The sequence below is a fragment of the Schistocerca americana genome, chromosome 3 (assembly GCF_021461395.2).
Source record: "Schistocerca americana isolate TAMUIC-IGC-003095 chromosome 3, iqSchAmer2.1, whole genome shotgun sequence".
NCBI classification, from domain to species: Eukaryota; Metazoa; Arthropoda; class Insecta; order Orthoptera; family Acrididae; genus Schistocerca; species Schistocerca americana.
In genome coordinates, this window is record NC_060121.1 from 616,400,119 (window position 1) to 616,419,445 (window position 19,327).

At 42.4% G+C, this 19,327-nt stretch overlaps 1 protein-coding gene across 3 annotated transcripts in view; it reads right to left on the reverse strand.

Annotated features, from left to right (window-relative positions):
- Nucleotides 1-19,327, reverse strand: part of LOC124605616 (ATP-dependent translocase ABCB1-like) — a 242,334-nt gene that overhangs the window by 198,878 nt on the left and 24,129 nt on the right. The window contains exon 1 of one of the 3 annotated variants that reach the window (XM_047137425.1): nt 8,718-8,793. The exons of the other annotated variants lie outside the window; for them this stretch is intronic. The gene's annotated coding sequence lies outside the window, so the exon portion shown is untranslated. Of the gene's footprint in view, nt 1-8,717; nt 8,794-19,327 lie in introns of those variants that run through there. 3 annotated transcript variants of the gene reach the window in all.

The following is a 19,327-nucleotide window of genomic DNA, read 5'->3' on the forward strand; positions in this document are numbered from 1 at the left end:
TAACAAAGGAAGATGCAAAGTCAGTTTCTTGAAATACATTACGATTATAGGGGTGAATACCAGTTTTGCAAAAACCAGCCTGAATGTTCGATTGTGCGAAAGCCAGAAGCATAGCAGTTTTGATAATACCTAGTATATCGTAGATTGTCATTGTTTTTCCAGGGTGACTCGGCATCCAGCCATCACAAGCAGTATTTATAGCTTTCTTGAAGGGTCCGAACACAGATCTCTCCAAGGGTTGAAGTTTGTGCGAACAGTGTGGAGGAAATGAAAGCAATGTGATTCCATTTTCTTTACAAAAATCCAGTGTGTTGATGTGGATGTGTGAGGAATGGTTATCCAGCAATAGCAACACTTTATGCGTTTGAGAAGCATTAGAGAATTTCTTAAAATGTTGGAGAAATACTAAGAACGATTCATCTTGCATCCATCCTGAAGGATTTGCAGTCTCAATTGATCCTACAGGCCCATCCCTAACAAAATGCTCACGATAACGAACCCGTGGAAATATAAATAGAGGAGGCATAGTATTCCCCAAGGCATTTACTGCAAAAGCAACTGTGACTAATGTGCCTCGCTCAGCTGAAGTAAGAGCTCCCACTTGGCGTACCCCACGTCTTGCTACTACCTTGTCAGGTTTTTGGACAGTAGTGACGCCTGTTTCGTCAAAATTGTATATATCCTGTGGTTCATATTTCTGTCTGTCCATAACAGTTTGCAAATTGTCATAAAAAGCTTTTACATTTGTTTTATTAAACCTCGTTGCTCTTGAAAGGCTAGTTGCTTGAGCTACGCGAACAGAGTGTGAAGGATTTCTCTTCATGAATGAACGATACCATTCCTCGCCAGCCATCTCATTCTCGAGCCAAGTAGCAGGTCGCTTCAGACTGTATTTAGTACTAAGTTCGAAAGCTAGCTTCCGCACCTCTTTCGGAGAAAGGCCAAAATATATTTCTGCGCATCGTGTTACATAAAGTGCCAGCTGGTGTTTGTTCCTGCTCCTCAGAGAACACTTTATTATGTGCGACATATCCCATGCTGACGCTGTCTTCATTCTGGCCTGCAGTGACTCCATCACGTTTACGAATGTATCGTAGCAAAGACATGCGATTAACTTCGTGCATTTTCACGGCTCTGCGTATAGAACTCCCGTTTTTCACTTCTTTATAAGCGTCTTCATATTTTGTAATGCCACACTGCCCTCTGTCAGTCTTTCTCAACCTCTTTCTGGGCATCTAGAAAAAAATTATTATCTTCGTGTCACAACGGTATCCAGAAAATATGTCACAACCGTACGTTTAAAACATGTCACAACTGTACCCAGAAAATATGTCACAACCGTACCCAACGCACTCCTCCACAAGAAAAACATCGCAATGGCAATACAAAATTTTCTACGTGCGAAGTAATCACTGATATTAAACTACTAATGTTTAACGTTAAACGAGAAGAAACTCTCATTACTTTATCAGTACACATATAGCAACAATCATTAAAAGAAATGGGATCAAGAAACTTACTTTTGACTGTTTAAAAGTAATGTAGACCGCTGCTAGCGTTATTGTCGCGCGACGGCTGACGCAATATTGTGACACAAGTCCAGACAGGCACGCCGCTTTTGTCTCCCTCCCACTCTCAACGTTATTCTTTATTGTTTGGATAATATGGCGACTGTCACAACCGTACCCTGGCACAACCGTACCCAGTCTATCCTAGTGGAGAAGAACTTACAGTTCAGAGAAAAGGAATAAAAAGTTTGAGGTTTTTCAATGATATTGTAATTCTGTCAGAGCAGCAAAGACCTTGGAAGAGCAGCTGAAAGGAATAAACAGTCTTGAAAGGCGGGTATAAGATGACCATCAACGAAAGCAAAAAAGGATAATGGAATGTAGTCGAATTAAATCAGTTGATGCTGAGGGCATTAGATTAGGAAATGAGACAAAGTAGTAGATGAGTTTCGTTATTTGGGCAGCAAAATAACTGATGATGGCCAAAGTAGAGAGGATATAAAATGTAGAGCGGCAATGGCAAGAGAAGCGTTTCCGAAGACATCGAATACAGATCTACGTATTACGAACTCCTTCTTGAAATTTTTTGTATGGAGTGTAGGCATGTATGAAAGTGAAACATGGACGATACACAGTTTGGACAAAAAGAGAATGGAAGCGTTTGAAATGTGGTGCTACAGAAGAATGCTGGCCGATAGATGGGTGGATCACGTATTTAATGATGAGGAGATACTGAACAGCAGGAGCTCATCAATGTTGGCGCCACTTACAGCAAAGTCAGTATAGAAGATGTTCTTCCGCACCCTACCACTGTATCGCGGCATATTAAAGAAAAGGCAGACAAAATACGGGTGACAATGGTGCCCAAGCTAATATGTGCCTTAAAGAATAAAATGTGCACTTTAGACGCTGATCTGTGGTCTGATAACTGCAAGAAGAGAAATTTTTTGACTGTGACGTCGCATTATGTGAATGATGAGTGGCAGCCAGAAACGCTTGTTTTGATAACAACCGAGTTTCCGGACGTACCTAAGACGGGAGAGAACATACGGCACGAAATCGAAGAGCGGATACTTCAGTTAGGAATTAACAAGAATGATCTTACGAAATGTTACTTTGTCTCCGACCAAGGAGCTAATATGAAGAAGACACTAGAATCTTACGACCGTCTCACTTGCTTTGATCACTGCTTGATGACTGCGCTTCGTCACACATTTCAAGAGACGTTTTTAGAAGACGAAGCCCCTGAAATCCTGTCGTGCCTACTATCAGCAAGATCTATAGTAGGCTATTTGAAGAGATCGGGTCACTCGGGGCGTCTGCGGCACTCTGTGAAGCAAGAAGCTGTAACTCGGTGGAACAGTATACTGTTAATGCTCAATTGCGTCATAAGTCAAATCGACGATATTCGAGACCTACTAGAATCCCGGGGGCAATCGACACTCTTAGAAACCTTCCAAGAAGGGTGCCCACGAGACGTTGTCGCTTTTTTAACCTCCTTTAAAGAAACGAGTTTGGATTTGGAAACTGCAAAGATAACAACGCCGGAACGTGTGCTGCCGTGGTACAAGAGTCTGTTACATCATTGTGAACCAGTAGACAGTAACAACGAGGTAAGAACACTTTCTATAGGTTACGATCCTTTATACAACTGTTGAATTATCAGAGTGCAGTTATGTATATTGGGTTTCCTTTTCAGCTCATGGCGAAAATAAAAAGGAGAGCAGCATACTTCATCACAGAGAAGTGCAAAATTGAGGCTATCCATTACGTTGCCACTGTTCTATGGCCATCACGGCGTCGTTTGAAGAAACTCACAGCAGACGAAAAGCAAGCCGCGTATGCTGAAGTTCGACGATTGTACTCGGAACTGCCCATAAATGGTAAGGATCATTCACTGAAACCAATTAGTAAACGAATGTTTGTTTGTCTCATCTGCCATCTTTCGTTAGATCAACATTTATTACGTCTACAGGGTGATATTTGAGAAAGGTTTCCAGGCTTAAACATTCCACAACGCGTTTTGATGTAATTTGTGCGATATATATATATATATATATATATATATATATATATATATATATATATATATATATATATATATATAATGTACCGTAAATATAGTCGTTTAGTAACCAGTAATTCTAACCACGGTGTATACATATTTGAAGGTGACAGGAATATCTTACGGATTTTTTCATTCATGTTTAGAGTCCATTCAAGCAAACAGTGACCAAGTTTTTCCCATGAAAAAGTCCAGGATGGCCTGGAGTTCGGATGAGGACGACGAAGATGGACACACAGTTACTACCAATGAACTCGACAAGTACCTTTTGCTCTCCAAATCCGACTGTAGCTGTGCCGAAGGACAAATTTTGCAGTGGTGGAAAACACACGCGGGGTTATTCCCAAGGCTGTCGGTAGTAGCCAGAAGAGTTCTCTGTATTCCTGCCACTAGTGCTCCCAGCGAGAGAAATTTTAGCCAGGCCGGTCACCTGCAGTCCAGCAAAAGATCGTGCCTGGTATCAGAGGAGGTGGATGATCTCTTATTGATCCATCAAAATTACGTAAGTATTCACAACATACCACGTAGTCACAAGGAAGGAAACATTTCTCAAACTCTATAAATGTATGATTCCACTTTCATTGACTTCACAGGAAGAAGTTGAAACAGCCAGCTGTAGTAATAGCTCCAGGAACACAAATGACGCTAGTGTATCAGGGAGCACCAATGACGAAAAACGAATTGTATAGTCATGATTGACTTGTAACGTTATGTACAGGTCATAACTTGTTCAGAAATTAACGTTTGTGCAACAAAATTTCGTGAGTATTACTTTTAACTCCGTCATTCCTTCCCGATCCTGCATTCAATATTAATACAACGTTTACGTGGCCGAGTTTGGAGATAGGCTACACATAGTCCATGATTAGACTACTGTGTTCCCGTTTGTCCACCGAACGGAACAAAATACTAAATACAGACATCACAGTTTTTAACGTTACAATTACTGGAATACATGATAACCTCAAAGGCGAAACCCCAGTAGTCTGCAAAATGTTAACAAACATCAAATGTAACATATACAAGTGTATTATTTAGGTCATAGAACTGGTAGTAAACAACGAAAGACATTTGTAAAAGAAATAAGTGAGTGGTTAATGTGAAGCGGTGGCCTCTGATCTCAAGGAGTGTGACGAAGCGCCGCTCGCTGGCACTGCGTCCACCGGTTACTGACGACCGGCTGAGCGTTTGGCGCACTCGGCCGAGCGCTGGCTATCGGCTGCCCACAGCCGGCGGAAGAGGACGCTCGGCCGCATACTGCCGAGAGTCAGAGGGGCGAGCGGGATTCGCCGGTAAAAATCGGAGATAATGCAGACCTCTACTTGCGTCAGTCATCTGCTGCCATAGCCAATTAACGTAAAATTTCGCACCACTGTCCTGACGGATATGTTCTTTGTACGTCCCACATTGATTTCTGCGGTTATTTCACGTAGTGTTGCTTGCCTGTAAGCACTAGCAACTCTACCCAAACGCCGCTGCTCTCGGTCGTTTAGTGCAGGCCGTCGGCCACTGCGCTGTCCGTGGTGAGAAGTAATGCCCGAAATTTGGTATTCTCGGCACCCTTTCGACACTGTGGAGCTTGTAAATCGACTTCCCTAATGACTTTCTAAATGGAATGTCCCATGCGTCTTGCTCCAACTACCATTCCACGTTCAAATTCCTGTCGTGCGACTATATCGAAGACGGTAACCTTTTCATATGAATCAACTGAGTATAAATGACAGCTCCGCTAAATAACTGTCTTTTTATACCTTGTGTACACGATACTGCCGCCGTCTGTGTATGTGCATATCGCTGTCCCGTACCTTCTGGCACCTCAGGTATATCAGTAAGCCGCAATCCTGGAAGCCGATAGCAGCTGCACCCTACCTATCTAACGACCTCCAGGGGCACCAAAAACTATGGTTTTCATTATTTCGCGCAGCTATTGACCGAATTTAAAGATTAAAAATGCTGTCATAATCGACTCATTAAGAGATATGATCTTATTTGTAATATGTAACGCAATTAGACAAGTATTACAGTTGTAAACTGTGTGTTTGTCTCGAGGCATGCTGATGACTCGCAAATGCCAGGTCCGTATTCGTTCAAATGGCTCTGAGCATTATGCTACCAAACTTCTGAGGTCATCAGTCGCCTAGAACTCAGAACTAATGAAACCTAACTACCCTAAGGACATCACACACATCCATTCCCGAGGCAGGATTTGAACCTGCAACCGTAGCGGTCGCTCGGTTCCAGACTGTAGCGCCCAGAACCGCACGGCCACTCCGACCGGCAGGATCGTATTCCTCCACTTTGAGAATGAGAGCAGTTAGTGACTTCCAACAAACTTTACATATAATTGAAATCCTTTACGAAACTTTTTCTCCCTGACAGCACCCTTTAAGTGATTAAATGAAAGAATTTCATCGCTTAATACATTTTCGTTGTTCATGCAGTAAAACTGCAACATGAGACATGACGTTTTCATTTGCTGCTCCTTGACTATTAATTATATTCGCAACACAGTTGACAGACAGTACCTGTATGCACCACTGAATACACTCGCAAAATTATATCATTGTACGACACATAGTTCAGGAAATGCGTGAAAAATCTTGTTTTTGTTTAGAACGGCCCAAAAATTACCCAGACTATATTTATCCAGTGATTCATAATGGGGGCACTTGGAGAGTTCTTCAAACTTCAAGCATAAGTTCAAGCATTTTCCAAAATTTCTCTCACTTACAAGCTTAAAGTAAAGTTTAACAGATAAACTGATTTGTAATCAGACGTTGAAAGCTGTTTTGAGCATGGGAGTTCGATTCCAGGATTCAAATTAAGAGCAACTGCTAGCACGAGTTACTTGGATGTAAATATTGTCTATACAGCGAGGTTTCTTAAATCCTCCGGTCCATATTGTATACGAGCTGGGCTCCTTTCGGAGTATGCTGATATAACAGCTCTAATCTTAGCAATCAACACAACGGCTCGCTAATCGAAAAGTTATGCAGGTCACATCAATACTCAAGAAACGAAAAGGAGTAATCCGCTGATTTACACACGCATATCACTAACGTCCATTTCAAATTGGATTTTGGAGCATATACTGTGTTCGAACATCATAAATTACCACAAAGAAAACGATTTATTGATGAACAGCCGACAAGAATTCAGAAAATATCGTTCTCATGAAACGAAACTGGTTTATTATTCTCACGAAGTAATGTGATAGCCACAAGGGATGTCAAATTGATTCCATATTTTTAGGTTTCCAGAAGTTTTTTGACATTGTTCCTCATAGTCGACTTCTAATCAATTTGCTTGCAGACGGAGTATCGTCTGAGTTGTGCAGCTGGATTCGTTACTTCCTGCCAGAAAGGTCAGGGCGAAAGGCGTCAGTAAAGCCGATGCAATATCTGGCGTTCGCCAAGCAAGTGTTACAGGTCCCCTGCTATTCCTAGCCTATGTAAATGATTTAGGAGCAATATGAAGCTGGCCGCTGTGGCCGAGCGGTTCTAGGCACTTCAGTCCGGAACCGCGCTGCTGCTACGGTCGCAGGTTCGAATCCTGCCTCGGGCATGGATGTGTGTGATGTCCTTAGGTTAGTTAGGTTTAAGTAGTTCTAAGGGGACTGATGACCGCAGATGTTACGTCCGATAGTGCTTAGAGCCATTAGAGTAATATGAACAGCCCTCTTAGATTGTTTGCATATGACACTGTCATTCACCGCCTTGTAAAATCATCACATTATCAAAACCAATTGCAAAATGATTTAGACAAGATATGTGCATTGTGTGGAAAGTGGCAATTGACTCTAAATAATGAAAAGTATGAAGTCATCCACGGAAATAGTAAAAGACATCCGATAAATCAGATAAATCAGACAAACGTAAAGGCTGTAAACTCAGCTAAATACTCGGGGTTACAGTTATCAATAACTTAAATTAAAACCGTCACATAAATAATGTTGTGGGGAAAGCAAACCAGAGACTCCGATTTGTTGGCAGAAAACTTAGAAATTGCAACAGGTCTGCAAAAGAGACTGCTTGCACTACACTTGCCCGGCTTCTACTGGAGTACTGCTGAGCAGTGTGGGATCCGCATCAGATGAAACCGACAGAGTACATCGAAAACGTTCAAAGAAGGGGAGACAGTGTCTCGGACATGGTACGTGAATTGAGATGGCAATAATTAAAACAAAGGCGTTTCTCGTTGCAGCAGGATCGTAACATTAAATTTCAGTCACCATCTTTCTCCTCCGAATGTAAAAATATTTTGTTGGCACCCACCTGCATTGGGAGAAATGATCATCATCATAAAATAAGAGGAATAAAATCTGACACGGAAATATTTAAGCGTTCGTTTTTCCCACGCGCTGTTCAAGAGTAGAACGGTAGAGAAATACCTTGAAGGTGGTTCGATTATCCTTTGCCAGGCATTTAATTGTGAATTGCAGAGTAATCATGTAGACGTAGATGTACTAGAAAACCTTACAGTTTAATAAGGAATCTGATCTACGGTGCAACATCGTTATTTCTACACACACGCACCTACCAACCAACACACACACACCGTCACACACACGTATGCACACACCACGCACACACAGCACTACCAAAATTGAACGTCGTCTTAAGCGCCAAATGCAAAATCCTGGAACAAATACAGGAATCAAAAGCCCAACCATCCGATTTGCAGTGCAGCACCTTTACATGCGGCCACTAGAACTCGCAGAGTATTTGTCAGTCTTCAATTGTTTCAGCACATTACTCCGATAGGCATTACCCTATTGGAAACGCTGTTAACTTCCGGCCTGAGAACTGTCTCTCTCTATAGCTATAGTGTGACTTACAGATTGTCGATTCCGAATATTGGAGCAATTTCATAATGTTTTCACATACGCACATTTTTGCGAAAGGTGAAAGTTACACCAGTTTCTAGAAAAAACCTTATTAGGTTGAACCGAGAATGGAATACCAGACTTTTACAATGGTGAACATTTTTCCACATACCCACTAATGTACAGATGCTCAGCAAGCTACATACCACGGTCGTCGTTGAGAACAACTGGAGAGCAACACGGCAGAACACTAGCTCTGTTTTGATGCCCGCTGCGGCAGTTCAAACGCTAAAAAGCGCGCACACGGGAAGTGACGTACCGTAATCCGCAGCGCGTGATAGCGCTGTTTGCCCCACCAAGCCGCTCTGTCAACAGCGGATTCTCTCTGGCCTTCCTTCTCCATCGTCACCTTGACACTATCGCGTTTACTCCGTTACCGGCATCTGAATATACCGTAGACAATGAGTCATGCCGCTGGCTTTTCTACACCGTTGCACCAAATCGCTTATGGCGCGAGACTGCTAAAGCCCGGTAAAGGGCGTCCCTCTGGGGGTCACATGAGGCTACGTCACTTATCAGACACGTGGTATCTGAAAGGACGATACGACCGCACAGTCTAACGGAACCTCGTATGAAGCAGTATATACGGCAATAAATTTTTGCTGTCGCTACTCTCAAGCGCGGACAGAAGACCCGAAACATCGTAATCCTGGAGCATTCATTTATCATTCATCAGCAGTGTGTTTCTGCCTAAGGAGCAGTGGCATATATACATTCAGATTAATGGCTCTGAGCACTATGGGACTTAACATCTATGGTCATCAGTCCCCTAGAACTTAGAACTACTTAAACCTAACTAACCTAAGGACAGCACACAACACCCAGCCATCACGAGGCAGAGAAAATTCCTGACCCCGCCGGGAATCGAACCCGGGAACCCGGGCGTGGGAAGCGAGAACGCTACCGCACGACCACGAGATGCGGGCTACATTCAGATTAAACATGTCCTATACAGAAGAGCGAAAGAACCGGTACACCTGCGTAACATCATTTAGGGCTCCCGCGAGCACGCAGAAATGCCGCAGCATGACGTGGCATGGACTCGACTAATATCTTAAGTAGTGCTGGAGGGAACTGACACCAGGAATCCTGCAGGGTTGCCATAAACCCGTAAGAGTGCGACGGGTGGAGATCTCTTGTAAATAGCACGTTTCATGGCATCCCAGATACGCTCATTAATGTCCATGCCTGGGGAGTTAGGTGACCAGTGAAAGTGTTTCAACTCAGAAGAATGTTCCTGGAGCCTTTCTGTAGCAATTATGGACGTGTACGGTGTCGCATTATTCTGCTGGAATTGCCCAAGTCCGTCGGAATGCACAATGGAGACGAATGGATGCAGGTGATCAGACAGGATGCTTACGTACGTGACACTTGTCAGAGTCGTATCTAGACGTATCAGGGGTCCCATATCACTCCACCTGCACACTCGGCACACCATTAGAGAGCATCGACCAGCTTGAACAGTCCCCTGCTGGCATGCAGGGTCCATGGATTCACGAGGTTGTCTCCATACCCGTACACGTCCAACCGCTGGATACAATTTGAAACGAGACTCGTTAAACCACGCAATATGTTTCCAGTCATCAACAGTTCAATGTAGGTGCTGATGGGCCCAGGCGAGGCTTAAAGCTTTGTGTCGTGCATTCATCAAGGACACATGAGTAGCCCTTCGGCTCCGAAAGCCCATATCGATGGTGTTTCGTTGAATGGTTCGCACACTGACACTTGTTGATGGCCCAGCACTGGAATCTACAGCAAGTTGCGGAAGGGTTGCGCTTCTGTCACGTCGAAAGATTCTGTTCAGTCGTCTTTGGTCCCGTTCTTGCCGGATCTTTCCCCGCCGCAGCGATGTCGAAGATTTGATGTTTTACAGGATTCCTGATATTCACGGTACACTCGTGAAATGGTTGCACGGGAGAATCCCCACTCCATCGCTACCTCGGAGATGCTGTGTAGCATCGCTCGTGCTGCAGTTATAACACCACGTTCAAACGCACTTAAATCTCGATAACGTGCCACTGTAGCAGCAGTAATCGATCCAACAACTGCGATAGACACTTGTTGTCATATAGACTTTGCCGATCGCAGCGCCGTATTCTGCGTGTTTACACGTCTCTGTATTCGAATGTACTATACCAGTTTCTTTGGCGCTCCAGTGTATTTCACAGCAGCTTGAAAGTTGTGCAAGAAATGTATATAAAAGTGGTTAAGCTCATACAGTCCTGAAGTAAGCTAGCTGATCAAAAGTACCCGGACACCCAAATATAATACGAAATTTACCACTAGATGTCACCAGAGGTGGACCTGGCACTATAAAGGAGACAGGTAGTATCATATTGTTAGTAGAGGAACAGGAGGAGTAGAATGGATCGGTCGGGAGAGCTCAGTGAGAGAAGTGGACTAGTCATTGAGTGTCAACTAAGCAACAATTTTATCAGGGACATTTGAACCCGCATAAAGCTGCCCAAGTCGATGAAGCGATTGTTAAGTGGAAAAGCGACGGAACGACCACAGCTAAACCGAGACTAGGTAGATCTCACTCGCTGACGGACACGGACCGTCGGGCATTGCGGACTGTGGTTGTAAAAATGTCGCACGCATTCTGTGGAAAGAGCCACTCGTAAATTTTAAAGTGTTTCCGGCATACCAACTAGCACAATGGCTGTGCGTAGGGAATTAAAAAGGTTGGGGATAATGGTTGAGTACCTCCTCACACGCCATGGTTTTCTGTACTCAATGCTAAGCGACGCTTGATTCGTAGTGATGTATCACGCTATACGCTATAGCAATACGGTGGAAAGCTTTAGATTTGACGAATGCCTGGATGCTTGTACCTGTCATCATGTGCAGTGCGGAAGTGAGGTACAGAGGAAAAGATGTTACATTAAGGGGGGGGGGGCTTGTTTTTCGTGGTCTGGGGTCAGTACCCTTATTGCGTTAACAAAACGCTAAACGCATAAACATAAGAACACATATAACAGCATTATATACTGTCTACAGTAGTGGCACAGTTTGAAGATGACGTTTGTGTGAGCATGACAATGGGCATTGTCATAAAGCAGCATTTGTGACGCAAAATTTTGTGAGCAAAAGCATTCCTGAAATGCACCGGCTCGCTCGGAATCATGACTTGAACCTAGTGGAACTCGTTTCGGATGAGATAGAACGTAGACTTCGCTCGATATACCAACGTCCACCTCATTACATTCTCCGGTTTTGGCTCTTGAACAAGAATGTGTTGCCATTCCTTAACAGGCATTCAGACATGTCACTGAAAGAGCTCCAGTAGACTTCAAGCCGTGATAAAAGTGAAGGGTGGCCACACCCCATATTAATGTCCACTAATAGATGTCCGGATACTTTTGATCAGACAGTTTATTTCATTGGTTTAGATATACACACTGTTCAGCATCACCTTCTAAATACTTTCAGATAAATTAAAAACATGTGTAGCTCACACGAGAACATTTCGCTTTGCTTTTACCACTTGCTTTATTATGCGAGACACTAATTCAACTCCTGTTTTTAAGTCATTTTCCATCGAATCTCATTGATAAAAATCTAACGAAACAAAGTGCAACGACCTGCATGTTTAATGAAATTTAGTAATCTGGTACGGTATTTACGGTATGTGGGGGAATCTCAGATGATGTATGATCCTGTTGTTGTTGATGTGGTCTTCAGTCATGACACTGGTGTGATGCAGCTCACCATGCCGCTCAATCCTGTGCAAGCTTCTTCATCTCCCAGTACTTATTCCAACCTACATCCTTCTGAATCTGCTTAGTATATTCATCTCTTGGTCTCCCTCTACGATTTATACCCTCCACACTGCCCTCCAATACTATATTGGTGATCCGTTGATGTCTCAGAACATGTCCTACCATCTGATCCCTTCTTCTAGTCAAGCTGTGCCACAAACTTCTCTTCTCTCTAATCCTGTTCAATACCTCCTCATTAGTTATGTGATATACCCATCTAATCTTCAGCATTCTTTTGTAGCACCACATTTCGAAAGCTTCTATTCTCTTCTTGTCCAAACTATTTATCGTCCACGTTTCACTTCCATACATGGCTACACTCCATACAAATACTTTTAGAAACGACTTCCTGACAAATCTATAATCGATGTAAACAAATTCCTCTTCTTCAGAAACGCTTTCCTTGCCATTGCCAGTCTACATTTTATATCTTCGCTACTTCGACCATCATCAGTTATTTTGCTCCCCAAATAGCAAAACTTCTTTACTACTTTAAGTGTCTCATTTCCTAATCTAATTCCCTCAGTATCACCCGACTTAATTTGACTACATTCCATTATCCTCGTTTTGCGTTTGTTGATGTTCATCTTATATCCTCCTTTCAAGACCCTATCCATTCCGTTCAATTGCTCTTCCAAGTCCTTTGCTGTCTCTGACAGAATTATAATGTCATCAGAAAACCTCAAATTTTTTACTTTTTCTCCATGGATTTTAGTACCTACTCCGAATTTTTCTTTTGTTTCCTTCACTGCTTGCTCAATATACAGATTGAATAACATCGGGGAGAGGCTACAACCCTGTCTCACTTCCTTCCCAACCACTGCTTCCCTTTCATGTCCCTCGACTCTTGTAACTGCCATCTGGTTTCTGTACAAATTGTAAATAGCCTTTCGCTTCCTGAATTTTACCCCTGCCACGTTCAGAATTTGGAAGAGAGTATTCCAGTCAACATTGTCAAAAGCTTTCTCTAAGTCTACAAATGCTAGAAATGTAGGTTTGCCTGTCATTAATCTAGCTTCTAAAATAGGTCGTAGGGTCAGTATTGCCTCGCGCGTTCCGATATTTCTACGGAATCCAAACTGATCTTCCCCGAGGTCGGCTTCTACCATTTTTTCCATTCGTCTGTAAATAATTCGCGTTAGTATTTTGCAGCCGTGGCTTATTAAACTAATAGTTCGGTAATTTTCACATCTGTCAACACCAGCTTTCTTTGGGATTGGAATTATTATATTCTTCTTGAAGTCTGAGGGTATTTCTCCTGTCTCTTACATCTTGCTCACCAGATGGTAGAGTTTTGTCAGCACTGGCTCTCCCAAGGCTGTAGTGGTTCTAATGGAATGTTGTGTACTCCCGAGGCCTTGTTTCGACTCAGATTTTTCAGTGTTCTATCAAACTCTTCACGCAGTATCATATCTCCCATTTCATCTTCATCTACATCCCTTTCCATAATATTGTCCTCAAGTGCACCGCCCTTGTATAGACCCTCTATATACTCCTTCCACCTTTCTGCTTTCCCTTCTTTGCTTAGAACTGGGTTTCCGTCTGAGCTCTTGATATTCATACAAGTGGTTCTCTTTTCTCCAATGGTCCCTTAAATTTTACTGTAGGCAGTATCTATCATACCTCTAGTGAGATAAGCCTCTACATCCTTACATTTGTCCTCTAGCCATCCCTGCTTAGCCATTTTGCACTTCCTGTCGATCTCATTTTTGAGACTTTGTATTCCTTTTTGCCTGCTTCATTTACTGCATTTTTATATTTTCTCCTTTCATCAGTTAAATTCAATATTTTTTCTGTTACCCAAGAATTTCTACTAGCCTTCGTCTTTTTACCTACTTGATCCTCTGCCTCAAAGCTACCCATTCTTCTTCTACTGTATTTCTTTCCCCCATTCCTGTCAATCGTTCCCTAATGCGCTCCCTGAAGCTCTCTACAACCTCTGGCTCTTATAGTTTATCCAGGTCCCATCTCCTTAAATTCCCAGCTTTTTGCAGTTTCTTCAGTTTTAATCTACAGTTCATAACCAATACATTGTGGTCAGAGTCCACATCTGCCCCCTGGAAATGTCTTACAATTTAAAACCTGGTTCCTAAATCTCTGTCTTACCATTATATAATCTATCTGAAACCTGTCAGTATCTCCAGGCTTCTTTCATGTATACAACCTTCTTTTATGATTCTTGAACCAAGCGTTAGCTATGATTAAGTTGTGCTCTGTGCAAAATTCTACCAGGCGGCTTCCTCTTTCATTTCTTACCCCCAATCCATATTCACCTACTACGTTTCCTTCACTCCCTTTTTCTGCTGCCGAATTCCAGTCACCCATGACTATTAAATTTTCGTCTCCCTTCATTACCTGGATAATTTCTTTTATCATACATTTCATCAATTTCTTCATCATCTGCAGAGCTAGTTGGCATATAAACTTGTACTACTGTAGTAGTAGTGGGCTTCGTGTCTATCTTGGCCACAATACTGCGATCACTATGCTGTTTGTAGTAGCTTACCCGCACTCCCCTTTTCTAATTCGTTATTAAACCTACTCCTGCATTACCCCTATTTGATTTTGTATTGATGACCAAAAGTCTGGTCCTCCTGCCACTGAACTTCACTAATTTGCACTATATCTTACTTTAACCTATCCATTTCCCTTTTTAAATTTTCTAACCTACCTGCCCGATTAGGGGATCTGACATTCTACGCTCCAATCCGTAGAACGCCAGTTTTCTTTTTCCCGATAATGACGTCCTCCTGAGTAGTCCCCGCCCGGAGATCCGAATGGGAGACTATTTTACCTCCGGAATATTTTACCCAAGAGGACGCCATCATCATTTAACTATACAGTAAAGCTGCATGCCCTCGGGAAAAATTACGGCCGTAGTTTCCCCTTGCTTTCAGCCGTTCGCAGTACCAGCACAGCAAGGTCGTTTTGCTTAGTGTTACAAGGCCAGATCAGTCAATCATCCAGACTGTTGCCCCTGCAACTACTGAAAAGGCTGCTGCCCCTCTTCAGGAACCACACGTTTCTCCTGCCTCTCAACAGATACCCCTCCGCTGTGGTTGCACCTACGGTACGGCTATCTGTATCGCTGAGGCACGCAAGCCTACCCACCACCGTCGGGGTCCATGGCTCATGGGGGGGGGGGGGGTATTATCCTGATGGATCAGATACGTAGGAGTTCCATTAAGCTTAAACAACATCCCCAGTTATGTAGTCAAAGGAACCTATTTTAAAAACACGGCTTACTCTTTTTGCAGGATGTTTTTATACGTGAGTCGTGAAAGAAGATATCTTAAGGATACAGGTCAAGGTAATCAAATTGCAGTACGTATTTAGACAATGAGGATAATCGTAAGCGGACCTTTTTAGTATCACCAATGTTAGATAGGAATGATTTTATTTTGTTGACCGTGTTTTATCGATTTCAGGAAAACTTCGACTGTCACGTCCAACGTCGAGCAAGCGCACATGACCTCGACGTCACTCTTTTCCCCTTCTTGTACGTCCAGTTTTCAGACCCTGCACCCCTCCCCACCGCAAGGCTCTGGGTCGTGCTTATCTGTAGGACCGCTGTCTCTCCTACCTCGAAGCTTACAGTGGGAACCACTTGCGATAGCTCTACTCTAAAAATCTTCCACACAAATGATCACTCCTTACCAGCCTACTTGAGTAAGTTCTGCTGCCTATTTCAGGAATTCAGATTTCCTATAACAGTTTCCCTCGGACGTGACGTAACTGGCATGGGGACGGTATGGTAGCATAAATACGTGCAAATTTGTTCCCCGAAGTTGTGCTCACGTCTATAAAACGAGGACAATCATGCCGAATACACGTTCATTGAAATTAAAGCTCTTACCAGAAAGTATCTTATCTGTGTGATATAAAATCTATCAATAGTCGGACAGTTCGCTAGTTTTGAATCTGTACGCACAAGTCTTGAATCTTCGTACGAACACGTAATTGTAACCGCAAATTTGAGCCTAAGTTTTCTAAACAACACTCCTTCTGTATCAAAATTTACATGCATACTTTCCCGCTCAAACCTTCAACTACTTCCACTTGAGCCCACACACCATACTGCAGACACTCCAAATTGAGTAATTTACACTGACCAGATATCTCCACCTGGATTATCTACTCATTAAGTAATATTCATGGTTTACTCGTTGCAGTGTCCAAAAAACAAGCTGCAGGTGGCTACTTTTAGCGATTTTAATTGCATTAATATGTCTGAGCATACAGCTGACGACTATGTTATTTCTTGGCGGACAACGGCAGGAAATTACTTTGGCATAAAAGTAAAGTATCTAACTTCAATGAGAGACCCAATAATTTTTACGATAAATGTGTCGCTCTAAAAATAGTGAAATTAAGGAGAAAACCGGCACCATGGCTTACAGACAACTTCAATCACCTTGTGAGTGTCAGAAACGCAGCACACAGGATATACAAACAGCACCCAACCTCTGATATTATGTCACCGATAAGAAACAATGCAACCAAGCTAATAAGTGTGTGAGCAATAGTCCACCCGCTAAATAATTACTTTCACGGAAAAACCTATGGGGTCTAGGATTAGGGAAATCCAAATCTGCAGCTGAAACTTTACTTCGTGTTGAGGATGTAAATGAGCATTTCGTAACGCCGACACCTTTACTTGACCAAAGCACAAGAGCGCAAACCATCGATTCCCTTGAAGTATCATGCTTGGTACAAATGAATTTTTTTTTTCTGCAGCTAGTAGTCAGGCAGTCAACTTCCCGAATTTTTCAGCAGTTACAGGACGCAATAACATTACAGAGATCATGATCAATTATCCTCCGCTACTTTCCCAAAAAGCTGAGATTTTTAACCATTCTCTGACCTCCAGCATCTTCCCAACAGCCAGGAAGCAGGGACTCATAAAACCATTAGCGAAAAGGAATCAGCCAAAACACCGTCCGACTACAGTTCCACTGCATTCTGCCAGCATTGTCTAAGAGTTTAGAAAACATACGTTAGGAAAAGTTTACTAATTATTTAACAAAAAAAATGGTTCAAACGGCTCTGAGCACTATAGGACTTAACTTCTGAGGTCATCAGTCCCCTAGAACTTAGAACTACTTAAACCTAACTAACCTAAGGACATCACACACATCCATGCCCGAGGCAGGATTCGAACCTGCGACCGTAGCGGTCGCGCGGTTCCAGACTGAAGCGCCTAGAACCGCTCGGCCACCCCGGCCGGCCAATTATTTAACACCGAATAATCTTTTAGTTGACTACCAGTCAGATTTCTTGCAAAATCGCAGTACAACCACTGAAAAAAGCCATGGACAAACAACAGGCGATTATTATGTGCTTTTTCGATTTCTAAAAACTTTCAACACTGGTGACTTTGACATTCTACTTTCTAAACTCGTAACTGAATTTTGTTGCAAGTGCTGTACAATAGTTCCATGAGTACCTTACATGACACCAACAGTGTGTAATGACCGGAACAAAAGGTCGAAATGGAGGGATGTATTTGCAAGGGTCCCACAAGGATTAGTATTGGGCCCATTATGTTTCTCGTTATACGTTAATGATGTGTCAACTATTCTCACATATTGCAAATCACCTGTACGTGGATAATATTCAGTTATATATCAGTGCAAGTCCAAAAACCCTATGCGCAGCCGTCCAGCATGTAAATGCTGATTTACTTGACTTATAAAAGTGGGCACAGAGCATAGATTTGAAATTTAACCCATCTAGAACACATGCAGTCTTGGTCGCTCACAAAAGACCGACCATCCTTAATCCTAAATGGCAAGAAATAACGTTTCTTATTCTGCAAAGAACTTAGTGCTAATTCTGGACCATCACTGAGACTGGGCAGAGCACACAACAGAAGTCTGTAAGAATGTGTCAGCGGCACTTCATTCAGAACAGAAATATAAAAATAGTATTTCCTTTCCAGCTTAAAAAGAAACTCATGGAGTCATTAATACTCCCCATACTTGATTATGATAGTGGTATGCTCCAACGACTTACGTACGCCAGCTCACGCCGGCTGGAACTGGCGATGCATGCTTGTGTGTGATGCATTTGTGACGAACACTGTTTCGACATATCACTCCTTCTTACGAACAATTATCATGGTTAGGACCGATCAGCTAGAGACTACGATTCCGTACGTTTGCTCTATCGTCTTCTCAATTGTTGCACTTCCTTTATTTATCTTCAGCTCTTACGCCACTGTCTGAACACCAGTACAGAAATACTCGTCATGAACTAAATAAAATCCTCTCTGTGCCATTACACAACACTGTCCTGTTCTCTAAATTGTTTTCTCCATCGGGAACCCGACTTTGGAACACTTTTCTTCAAAATAAACGAGAAATTAAATCCCCTCCTAACTTCAAAAGTCAGCTAATGGTCCACCTTCTATTACAATAATCACCTCTCCTATATTCCTGTTTACAGCTAACTGTCTCTAATTCCTCCTCCTCCACAGTTATTCTGTCCCCATTGTCCTCAGCGTTCTTTATTTAAAATCCGTACATTTCTAACAGCCACTGTCACAGTCATTTCGGTCTCCTCTTCTTTCTTTATCCCTTCCTCTTCTGATAATACTGAACATGACATCAAATGTGCTAAACTCATCTATATCATTCTTCATGCCCTTTACTGTTACTATTAATATTATTGTTATTTTTAGTGTCAATTATTATTATTATTGTTATTATTATTATTATGTTGAATGTTTTGTGATATCTTTGGTATGTGTTTTTTCTTGTCAGATGTGAGGCAGGGCTTTAAGGCTCTAATCTGTTCACGCTAAGTAAGAAATAAATAAATAAATAATACGTAAAAATGCTTTCTCAGTGAACAATATAAATTGGCGATTAGCAGTAATACCCATTTACACCACTCGAATCATCAACAATGTAAGCATCTGGTGACGGTGAATAGATTAAAAGTATTCGCTCAAGAAGAGGTACTTATAGCTATTACATGTAAGTTGCAGGAGCGTATACTTCTAGGTAGACTACAATCATATGGAAAGAGACAGAGGTAATTAATAAGAAATTACGGTGACCAAGCCCCCTCTGTATCGAATTGGACCAATAGTTAGGAAACGAGA